Raw genomic sequence first — 12,521 nt, 5'->3', positions numbered from 1 at the left:
CTAGGGGTGGGCTGGAGCAGGGGTGGGGACAAGGAGGAGAGGGTGATGGGGACTCTGACGGTCCAGGCTGCAGGAGGACCCTAGAGTTCTGGGAACATGGAAAGATGCGGGAAAGGGAGCTTCCCTTGTAAGAAAGGAGGAAATGAGGCACATAGATGACTGCAGATTCTGATGCTGGAACAGAATTGCAAAAAAAAAAAAAAAAGACTCATTTTGAAAGCCTATTGGTCCAATCCATTATTTGACCAATAACCCACCACAAAACATCTGGAGGATGAAGCAGGTACAAACAAAACCGACTGGCACTTTTGTGTTTTGGGCCTGAAGCACGGTCATATCTATGGACGCGTAGGCAAAACACAGCATGTAGAGCACAGAAACCACCCCATTTGACAGCTGAGGAAGCTGAGGATCAGGGAGAGTTAACGAGGTGACAGTGGCGAGTTCCGACCAGAATGAGGCCTTCCGGCACTGGCCTTTCTATAAACCGGTCAGCTTTTCAAATTGTGCTCTGAGGACGTCGTGGATCCTCAGAAGTTGACAGGGCGGAGAGAAGATGGGACAGTGGGGAGAGTGGCCACAGGGATCCCTTCTCCCTTTTCGATCAGGACAGCTCCAATTTTTGTCTATTTTACAGGTTAGGTCCTATAAAATATTTTGTTTGGAGGGAAACGAGGGAGGGTCTGGGGCTGAAAAAGAAGCTTTACAATCACTGAACTGTACAGTATCTGTCCAGACATTCTCAGCTGTGACTACAAAATTTTTTCCTGCTCAGGGAAAAGGCCTGCAGAGGTCCCCTGTGTTGGGAGGTGTCATGATGGTGCCTTATACCAGAAAGCCCTGTGTTGTCCTCATGCTTAGGGAGCCCTTAGCTCTAATTCAGTGTCCCATGTGCTCTTTGAAATGGCCTAACAGGCAAGGGAGACTCTGACGGGCTGAGGGCCTTCCTTGCATCCCCCCGAGTTTGCTGGAAGGGAAAGTAAACTCAGACTCAGGCCTTGCTGTGTGGATGGCCTGAGCAGCCCAGGAGGGGAGGGCTGCAGAATATTCTGGGCCAGCCCCCGCTCCTGCCCTTTTATAGAAAAGGAAAGGAAGACCCAGAGAGGAGGAGTGACCTGGCCAAGTAACACAGCTCATGTTGGTGGGCCTAGGAGTCCATGCCAGCTCTGTGCCCACAGCCATTGCATTCCCTACCCAACACCATCCTGCCTTGCCAATCCGCCATTCCTTCATGCCAGGTCCCAGTGAAAAAATGCTCTGCTCTCTGCTAAGCTGGGACCTGGCACTTTCTCATATATCACCTAATTTATTTTTACCTTGGCCTCCTAGCACTTGTCTTCCATTCGAACCCCCCTCTCTAGACCCTTTCCTACACTGCAGAAGCTGACAGCTAAACCTCACACTTCCAGACTCCCTCCCTGCCAGGGCTCTGGATGAAAACATGGCTCCCCCATTAAATGCTCCCAAGATGATGGGAAAGGAGCAGTAGGGTAGAGACCACCTCTGGCTACCCCAGTTCCTTCTGGCTGGTGCCATGTTTGTGGTGATGGTTAGTTTTTCTGCACCTATGTTCCATTGTCTATAGCTACTATCTTCAAGAATGTCAAGGGTAAGTTGTATGTGTGTGTGTGTGGGGGGGGTGCAACTTTCTGAGCTCTGAATTTTGGTGACAGCAGGTCTTCTTGAAATCAGATAGAGGTGGCTATCTATTTCCAATCCTCCTGATTATACCAGAAGGGGACCCCCCGACCCCTGCCAAAACACACACATAAAACTCCTAGAAGGAAACTGGGGAAGAGCCTCATGACTTTGGATTTGGTGATGATGTGTTGGATATGACACCAAAAGCATAGGCAACTAAAGCAAAAACAGACAAATAGAACTAAGCAAACTCAAAAACGTCTGCACATCAAAGGAAACAATCCACATACTGGAAAGGCAACCTACAGAGAGGGAGAAAATATTTGCAAATCATACATCTGATGAGGGATTAGTATCTAGAATATGTAAAGAACTCCTACAACTCAACAACAAAAAAAGAAATAACTCCATTCAAAAACAAGCAGAGAACTTGAAGGACATTTCTCCGAAGAAGATATGCAAACAGCCAACAAGCATATGAAAAGATGTTCAACATTACTATTATTAGAGAAATGCAAACCAAAACCATAGTAAGATATCACCCCACACCCATGAGGATGGCCACTATTAAAAAACAAAACAAAAACAGAAAATAACAAATGTTGGTGAGGATGTGGAGAGATTGGATCCCTTGTGCACTGTTGGTGGGAATGTAAAATGATAGTCACCGTGAAAAACAGTACAGCAGTTCCTCAAAAAATTAAAAGTAAAATTACCATATGATCCAACAATCCCACTTCTGGGTATATATTCAAAAAAATTGAAAACAGAGTATCAAAGAGATATTTGCACACTCATGTTTATTGCAGCATTATTCACAATAGCCAAGCAGTGGAGTGTCCGTCAACAGATGAATAAATAAAGAAAATGTAACACACACACACACACACACACACACATACACACCGGAATATTATTCAGCCTTATAAAAAGAAGAAAATCCAGTCACATGCTATAATGTGAACGAACCTTGAGGACATTATGCTAAGTGAAATAAGGCAGTCACAAAAGGACAAATACTGTATGATTCCACTTATATGAGGCATCTAAAGTAGTCAAACTCATAGAAACAAAAAGTAGAATGGTGGTTACCAGGGGGTTGGGTAGGGAGTTGTTCAATGAGTATAGAGTTTCAGTTTTGCAGGATGAAAAATTTTAGAGATCTGTTGCACAATGTGAATACAGTTAACACTACTGAACTGTACACTTAAAAATGGCTAAAATGGTAAATTTTATATGTGTGTTTTTTTTTACCATGATTGAAAAAAAAAGAGGCAGCACCCCTGAAAGGTGAGTTCTGTGGAGTTCCAGACATGATTCCTCCAGACCCAGCCCCCGGCCCCTCTCCTCCAGCCTAGATACTAATTCCTTCTATTACACGTTGCCTGTTGCAAATAGCTAGAGTGATTCCTGTTCCGGCACCTGAGCCCTGACTAGCATATTCCTGTTTCCTCTAGCAAACCTCCTACTGTGCCAAGCTCAGCATGTCTGGGGCTTTTGGGGGTGGTTTGTCTTTCCTTGGTGTTTACCCGTGTGATAAGAATGGTGATATTGACAGTCACACTGATGAGAGGCCATCAGGCATGTTCCTGAAGTGATGAATCTGAGGGACCAAGGCACACTCTGCTACTCAGAGTTTAAGTGCTGTTGGAAGACAGACGTGGGTTGGAATGCTGATCCTCTGTTTTGCTTTGGGACCTTGAGCAAGACACTTGTGTTTGCTAAGCCCCAGTTTCCTCATCTGTGAAACTGGGACGAAGATAGTGCCTTCCTCGCGGGGCTGCAGTGAGAGTGAAGTGGGACAGCGTGGCGGCAGCGAGCCTTGCGTGAGCGTTAGTGATTCCGAATGAATGGGGACGCATCAGCTGCTTTGTCTCAATGTGCTCAGACTCCTCAGCCTCTGTATTGACATCCAAGCTTGGGCGCTTTTCTACCTAGAGCCAGATTCTCTGTTCCCAGCATGTAAATACGTCTCACATTAATGGGAGACACGGAAAGACGGGAATTCAGAGCTCAGAGGTCCAGTGCTGGGAGTCAGTGTTAATCAGAGGGCCCTTGCAAAGGAGAGTGCAGGGCTTTTGGTGGGACATGAATGTGTGTAGGGCGGCGAGAGGGTGAGGGGCTTGCTCATCCAGAGCCAGCAAGGGCCGAACGCGGGGGCAGCCCCTGCCCACCTGCCTGCGGCCTCCCTCCCTATGGAGGCCAAGCCCAGAGAGAGGCTGGGAGCCAGGGCCAGACTGCCCTGCACAACTGGCACGCAGGGATCCTCCTGTAGCCAGTGATGAGAGGACTCTCTCCAGCCTAATTAACTGCAGACTTGTAACTTCTAACTCAGACAGGAATGAGGCCAGACACAGACAGAGGAAGAACAAAGCCCCCATGGCAGTGTTTATGGACGTGGGCTTAACACTGGGTGTTTGGGAGAAGACCTGTGATATGCTGTTGGTTGGGATCTGCAGAGTTGAGGGCTGGAGAGGATCAACACGTGGGTCACCAACCCACCGGGGGTTATGAACAGCAACCCCTCCCAGACGTCATTCCGCATGCCTGATTTTGGAAAGGGGTCCCCAAAAGGAGCTGAGGGAGATTAGACGAGCAGATAACTTGGCCCTGGGTGGTTGATGGCTTTGAGGGCCAGGCTAAGTGACCTGGCCTTTTCTCAGGGGATACAAAAATCATTGCCTGGTAGGTGTCGGCCTCGTGCTAAGCCGTCTACACAATTGTCTCATCAAACTGTATAAGGACGAGGTCATGGGTGCTGTAGTGTGTGCTCAGGACCCCCTCAGGACCAAAGCCCCCGTGGCTCAGCTGCAGGGGGTACCGGGAGCTGAAAGCCCTGAGCTGAGCCCCACTCCGTACCTGCCCTCAAGAGAAGCCACCATGCCAAAGGTCACAGCCCATCCCGAAGAAAGCCAGCCTCCAACGACACTAGGATGTTGGGGTCAGAGGCCTTGTCCCCTAGCTTCAGTTTGGGGCAGCTCGGAAAGGCCAGCCCATCTCCAGGCTGAGGCCTTTGTGAGACTCCATCGAGCCCCTGTCTGCTTCTCCCTCTGCCCCATCCTGCTTCTGGACGGGCGCTGACACTGACGGCTCCTGGGTAAACCCTGCGTGGGAACACGCTCCACTTCAGCGTTGCCAGATTTAGCAAGTAAAAAAACAGGACACCCAGTTAAATTTGAATTTCCTTTAAACAATGAATATATTTTTTTAGTATAACTACATTGCAAATATTGCATTGGACATACTTACACTAAAAAAAAAAATCACTCATTGTTTATCTGAAATTCAAATTTAACTGGATGTCCTATATCTCATCTGGCAATTCCACTCCATCTCAGAGTCTGTTCTTTAGGGAACCTGACCTATAACAAACCCATGGAGTACTATCATTGCCCTCATTCTAGAAAACGAAAAGCTAAGCCTCAAATTCTGGTCGTACATGCGACCCTGGCTGTAAAGGGAGGAGTGAAACAACATTAGTGGGTTTGGGAGCGGAATCAGCTGGGTTGGGGTTGGGGTGCAGAAACTCCTCAACCATTTTCAAAGCCCCAGCTCTAAGTGGGCCCACAGCTCTGGAGGAAAGGGCTCCGGTCCAGGTTTTCCAGCCAGCCTTCCCAGGGCAGGGCTGAACAACCCCCTGGAAGAACATTTTAATCAGCCACCTTGTCTGTGCCTCTCTTGGCCTTTGCTTTCATTGTCAGAGTCTGTGTCAATAGCTGGAAATCCAGGCAGCAGCACAAGTAGACATTTCGCTCCTTCCCAAGCAGAAATCTCACAAAGGGCAGGGCTCCCCTCTTTACAAGGAAAACAAACAGGTCTCCAGGCTCCCAGGAGCTGGGGTGGGCTAAGGTGGAGGGAGGACTGGGGGAGGGGTGGGCAGCCAGCTGGCTTGGCCTGGCCCAGGCTCACACCCTCCCAGCTTCCCACTTCCATCTGCCCTTCCCGGCGCAGATCCGGACTGCAGGGGAACCTGGGCAGGCTCCCCTCTCCTCTGGAGAGTGCAGCTGGCTCAAGCCTCAGTATTGCTCAGCTGGGCCCTAGCAATGCCACTCCATCCCTCCTTAGTAGCCGGGGCGACCTCAGATCCCATTCTGCCATTCCCTTGCTCAAAACCCTTCCATAGCTCCCGTGGCCTCCCTGCAGCTGTAGACTGTGCCTTTGCCCATGTTGTTCCCTCTACCTGGAAACCCCTTTCTTCTCTGGTTGAACTAATCCCACCCATTCTTCAAGACCCCTTTTTTCCTGGGAAGCCTTCTGTCTGTCCCCCTTGGTTAGAATGAGGCACTTCCCCGCTCTGGCTAGCATCCTATCCTGTGTCTGACACCCTCACCCCAGGGTGTAGGCTGTGAGCATTCATTAGATCTTTGTGCAGCATTTGCTAGTTGATAAGGTAGTTTTCACATTCATGTTCCCTTATAGCTCTCTTGGACAAACACCTTTGTCCCCATTTTAAAGATGACGCAGTAGAGGCCTGGCCGATTTCCTGATGTGCTTATCATCAGGTGGCTAAGAACTGCGGAACAGGCCTCCACTCCCCAGATCTCTGAGTCCGGTGCCAGTGCGGTTTCCAGGAAAGGCTGGCCTCCAGACTCCGACACCGGCTAGCTCGTGGGTAGGCTCACTCGTGTTCACCGTGAGGAACCCCTTTCCCTCTCAGGCTCTCTGCCTCTACTCCCACACAGGCCCCAGCTCCTGGCTGGGTATGGGGTGCTTGGGCACGAGTTTCACTTCCGGTTCTGCCTGCTTCCTCTTTAACTGGAATGCCGGGCTGGGTGACCGGGAGGTCAGCTTCTGGGGAGTGCAGTAGGAAGCTGCCATCCTTGTGCCACTGACGGTAAGGCTAAGCGGAACTGGGACGGGGGCGATGGGGGCCGTGCAGTCCGGAGAAGGGGAGTTGCACAGGGTACTTTCCACCTCTGGGTGGCCCCAGCATCACCAGCCTACCTGGGAAAGCAGCAGACCTGGAATCCCCCATTTCCCAAGGGCCACCCACAGGGCTGCCCCAGGGCCGAGGCTTAGGTAAGGGCCTTTAAAGGCAACACCAGTTTCCTCAGGGAGTCATCATGGCTCTACCATCCAAGCAGATCCCAAATCCCACCTCCTGTCACCCCTCCACTGCTACCAGCAGGTCCCACCACCGTCATGTCTCTGCTGGCTGACTCTACAGGCCCGAACAGGCTACCCTTCCATCCCTCCGCACGGCCTATCTTGACAGAGAAGTCAGGGTGCTGGCGTCACTCTGCTCAGACCCTGGCCTGGCTCCCCATTTGTGCCTGAGAAAAGTCCAAGTCCTTAAGTGGCCCACGAGGCCCTCCACCATCTGTCCCCATCGTCCTCTGCCCACCTCCCACTCCCGGGCTCTCCCCTGCTCACTGCACTCCCCAACTCCTCCGTGCCACACAGTCCCCCTCTGGGCCTTCACTGGGGCTGATCCTTTTGCCTGGAAGGCTCTTTCCCCAGAAACCCACTCGGCTAACAGGGCCCTGGCTGCCCTGTTTCATACCGAAGTCAGCCCCACTCTGCCCCCGCCACTCTCGATGCCCTCCCTGCTCTCCTAGCTGTTTCTTCCGTGGCACTTTCATCCTCTGCTCGCTTGTGTCGACGCTGTCCGCGCCTGCCCTGGAACGCCAGCTCTGTGAGGCCAGGGACTCCGCCTGTCGTGTTCACTGCTGTAGCCCTAAACCAGTGCCTTGGCGTGTGGTGTGCACTCACCAAGTATTCGTGGGGCGAACTGGGTCTGCAAGTGTGGATGATGATAACCCCTCCATCATTGGGCCGTACGAGAATTGAGTCAATCCATTAAGAGCACCGAGTGCAGGACACCCGGTAAGTGCTTAGCGAATGTTCTTATGATCAATATGTTAAAATGAACGGATGAGAAAAATAAAAGATGCGAGGAGTCACCTCCAGTGGAAGGGGGCAAGGATGCTCCTACCCTCTTCCTTCCTGTTGCTAGGACCTGGGGACCCACCCCGTGAGTGGGACCTTCGCTGGTGGAAACCTTCTGCCCACACAGCTGCCTTCTCAGTCCCTGTCTTGCCCCAACGTGGTAGGTGACGGGCCCATCTGACAGCCCTTCCTAGAACAACCTCACATAAAGGAATTTGGAGGTCCGGTAGTCCAACCCCGCGTTTGTTTCACGGGGGACACCAAGGTCCCGTGTGGGAAAGGGACTTGACCGAGGCCTGATGCCTGGTCCAGGTCCCTCTCACCGTACCTCCCGCAACTGCCTAATGAGAATCCCAAAGCAGGAATCAGTGTCTCGCCAAGGGCTTCTTAAAAAAACCAGTTGTGAGATGTTTTAATATGGAAAGCCTTACACGGCATTTTTCATCTTCATTTGCTTGTGTTTGTATTAAATCACCTTTGTTGCAAAGAATAAAATAATATGAAATTTAAAGTGTCCTGGAAAATCTGAGATATGTGATTGTCTATTTGCATTTTTCATTTCAATAGATATTTATGGAGAACCTTAGGTGTAAGTCTTGGAGACAGAGAAGTACGAGAGACGGTCTTTGCCTTCCAAGAGTTCCCAGCTGGGGTTGGGAGAGGGTCGGCGGCTGTGTACAGAAGAGCACCAGGATGTTCCAGCAGTCCTGCTCCTTGGTATTTACCCAAAGGAGTCGAAAATTTACATTCACATAAAAGCTTGCACATGAATATTTATAGCAACTTTATTTATAATTGTCAAAAATTGGAAACAATCAAGATGTCCTTTGATAGGTGAATCAATGAACAAACTGTGGCACATTCAGACAATGAAATATTATTCAGAGATAAAAAAAGATTTGAGCTATTAAGCCACAAAATAACACCAAGGGATCTTCAATACATGTTAGTAAGCGAAAGAGGATAGTCTGAAAAGGCTACATACGTATGATTCCAATGATACCACGTTCTGGAAAAGGCAAAACTATGGAGACAGGAGTTGGGAGGAGGCCGGTGGACAGCTGTGGCGGGCGGTGAAACTACTCTGTGTGACACTGATGGTGGGTACACGTCGTCACACATTTGTCCAAACCCATCGACTGCACAGCAGCAAGAGGGAACCTCAGTGTAAACCGTGGGCTTTGGGAGATAATGGTGCATCCGTGGAGCTTCGTCTGCTGCGGCAAATGTGCCGGCCGCTCTGACGAGGGATGTCGACGATGGGGGTTGTGGGGCCGTTGGGGCAAAGGTTTTCGGGGGCTTTTTTTTTTCTTCACTCAATTTTGCTATGAACCTTAAACTGCTCTAAAAAAGTCATTACAATTTTTAAAAATTAGGTCAGAATTAATACACAGCAGGAAACACACCTGGGAAACCAAGCACAGATGAGGTTGGCGGATTCGGGATCTCAGAGGCGGGAAGGTCTTAGAGATCCTGGGTCCCCTGACTCCAGTCTGTGACCGTCACCTTCGTGGAGGATTTACTCACTGAACGGCTCCAGTGGAGGACTTTTTCACTGGGACGTGGCTTTCTTGGAACCTCGGTGGGTTAGAAATGAACGACCTTAAAGACCGTTGCCCGGCCCCTTCGTGGTTCGGATGGGAACTGCGCTCTGGAGGACAGGGCCGGCCCGCAGCCTGAGCCTCTAGGCCCCGTGGGGGCTCTCCTGGGGCCCTGCCCCTTCTTTCTTCCCCTTCCCCCCTACCAAGGTGGCCTGTGAGGTTCAGCCTGGGGAGGACGAGGACGGTGCACAGTGCAGGTCCAGGGCGAGGGGTAGTGCAAGGCAGTAGAGGCCCCTGAACTCCAGCCAGGCCAAACAATTGTCCTGCCCCTTCCAAGCCTCCTCCTCCTCCTTCCTGTCAGTGGCTGATCCTTCTGGGCTCCCACTTCTCCTGGCCTTGCATAGAGGCCATGGTCCCCTCTGTCTTGCTCTAGGCTTCTCTAAGAAGAGAATGGAGAGGTGCCCCATAGCCCGAGAGCCCTCAGGGCCAGGCCTCTGGGGGAGTTCGGACTTTTCCATTCTGCCCTCCCCCTCCCCCGCTCCAGCTCCGCTGCCCAGTTGGCCCTTCCCAGGCAGGAAGGGAGGGAACAAGCCGCTTGCATGTGGTGTGGACCGAGAGGGAAGCAGAGGCTCTCCCGTGGGTCCCATCCATGGTTACCAAGCGCCTGCCCCCTGCCCCGCCCCCTCCACCAGATGAAAGCCACCGGCAACTGCTCCTGGGAGGATCTAATTGACTAATTCTCTCCTTGTTACCTAACACCAGGAACTCTGGGCCCAGGGTGTAACCTTGCAGAGCTCTGAGGGGAACGGGATGATGAAACGGAGACATGTGGTCACAGTCTACACATGCCACTTGCTGGCTGAAGCCCACACTCCCTCCGAGGCCTGGAGGGCTCTGGGCAACCTCAGCAGCCTCCTCTGGTGGCCCTTGCTGGGCTCCAGTCACAAGGCCCTGTTTCTTTTCCCTCAACCCACCAAGGGCCTGCTTCCTGCCTCCTCAGCCCTCACGTCCAGTGATGGGCTGGAGCTGGCTCCCACTGACTTGTGGCTGTTCACGTTCAGTGACATCACACCACGGTGAGAGTATTTACACCATAGCAAATGGCAAACTCTATCAATCAGCTGCCCCCGCCACCCCCACCCCCAGAGCCAGTTACTAGAAATCTACCAGAGGACCACTGTGCATGTCATCATTCTTCCGGGAACATGCTTCCCTCCCTTTTCATATCTCAGCTCAAATGGGCCATCCTCAGAGCGGCCCTCGCTGCTTCCCTGGGCCCGGTGATACCTGCTGTTACAGGCTTATTTCTCTTGTCTCTTCTCGGAGCTCAGCAGAGTGTTGGGCAGGTGACAGAGATTCTGTAAGGATGTGGGGAGGTGCATGGGACCAGCTAAGGCACGACGTTGTGCGATAAGAAGGAGCAGTGGACACCCTTCTCGGGGCACCCGCCGTGCCGCGCTGCCTCCGTCTGCTCTGGTTAAGGATGATGTCTTCTTCCTGCAGCCCTCCTCCCAGGAGCACATGATTTTCATTTTCTGCCTTGATAGCTTCAAATCACTGCCTATCTCTGGGAGGACTCAGGCACTTAGTCTTCCTCTTCAGCAATGGGAGTATCTCCCTGGACCTCTGAGCCTGGCTTTCTGTTTTCAGCAAAGCCCTCAGAAGTTGCAGTCAACATCCTTACCTCTGCAAGGCTCCCCTGTCTTCCCAAGCCTTCTCCTTTTCTAGCATCATCTTTCCCTCTTCCTCCCTTAGGGCTTCTACATTGCCCTCAGATTCCCTCTTCCCTTCCTTTTACAAATCTTGCTTCCAGACTTGGACCTGCAGGTGGTCATTTACACCTTAGTGAGAATTAGAGTCGAGGCAGCCAGAAGCAATGGCTTCCTTTCACCTTTCATCTTGCAGGGCTTAGGTCAAACCTCCTCAGAGAAGTCTTCTTGGAACAACCTCCTGTTTGCATATGGTCATAGAACATTGCTTATTTTCTTCCTATCCCTGACCACAATCTGCAATATTTATTCACTTATTTCCCTTCTTCTAGCTCTTTGTGTGTTTGCTAGAGTGTTAGCTCTGCAAGGGCAGGGAATGTGTCTATCTTCTCTGCTCCCTGGTGCCTGGCCCCTCAGTAGTCAAGACACATTTCTTAACTGCATAAACGATTGCTCATCCATGTGCACATCTGCACCCTGCCATGCCCAGCTGTGTCACCTGAGACAACTCCCTTGCCCTTTGTGCCTCAGCATTTTCATCTATAAGTGGGGACAACAGTACCTGCCCTTCTGGATTTCAACCTTGTTGTAAGGATCACTTGTGATGCTGGACAGTTCTGAACACCTGCCACGTGCTGCTGGGTGCTAGGGCTGATTAGTCACAGTGACCATCCAGATGGTATCTGTTCCTCCCCCCGCCCCCTCCCACTTGCACAGGAACTCCAGGTGGCAGCAAAGAGGCGAAGAGAATAATAAGTAATGAAAATAATCATAACCAAACAAATAATAATGATAAAAGTAATAATAACTGGCTGACTTCATTAAGTACTGCATCAGATGCTGGTCTCAGCTCTTTACAGGAATGAACTCACATAACCTTAGTATAACCTGATGAGGCAGGTCCTATCATGGTCCCCATTTTACCGGTGAGAGAATGGAGTAACTTGTCCACAGTGGAGGTGGGGTCAAGTTTTACTTTTTGATGGGACTGTCTCAAAATCTCTTCGACCCAATAACTTTCCCCATTCAATTTCGTGACTCTTCTTTGCATTTCTAAAACCAGGAGTTTATGTCTGAGTGTCACTTTGCCCCTGTGGCTGGCCCAGGAGGCCCAGGGGTGAGTGGGACCCATCCCTGCCCCAGGAGGGTGCAGCCTGAGCACAGCTTCTGAGGGGGCTTGGAGGGGACATCCTTCAGAGCTCCAGTTACCCCAGGGCGTTGTGTGTGTGTGGCGTGTGTGGAGTGTGATTCTCAGCTCCCCAGCCAGTCAGGAAGCTCCTGAGGATACAGGAAGAACTGTTCCTTCTCCGTTGTGTTAATCCAGGACAGATGGGACACTTACAGTCCTGGAACCCCAGGAAATCAGCACCAGAGGCAGCTCCTGAGTTAACTGGACGCTGGGGATAGAATGGGGGCAAAGCCAAGGCCCCAACCTCAAGGGACATCCTTGTGTGGGGGTCTGGGGGGGTCATGTTGGTCGGCTCCTAGGTAAACTGATCCCAGAGTGGGCAGGACGCCTGCCGGGTCAGGATACAGTCAGCAACAGAGCCCCTTTCAAGCCCACCCTCTGCCCTAGGGTCCGAGGGACACCGCTGTCCTCCCTCCAGCTCGCAGGTTGCTGGTGGGGGCAGCAGGCTGGCAACGCAGGGTCAGCCCAAGGCCTGTTGGGATATGCACGGGGAAGGTGTAAGCCAACCCAGCCCCCCTCCCGCCTCCCTCGCCCTCAACTGCCTCCCTTTAT

Source organism: Propithecus coquereli, unplaced genomic scaffold, assembly GCF_000956105.1.
Source record: "Propithecus coquereli isolate 6110/MARCELLA unplaced genomic scaffold, Pcoq_1.0 Scaffold155, whole genome shotgun sequence".
Taxonomy (NCBI): Eukaryota; Metazoa; Chordata; class Mammalia; order Primates; family Indriidae; genus Propithecus; species Propithecus coquereli.
This window is presented reverse-complemented; position numbering follows the sequence as displayed.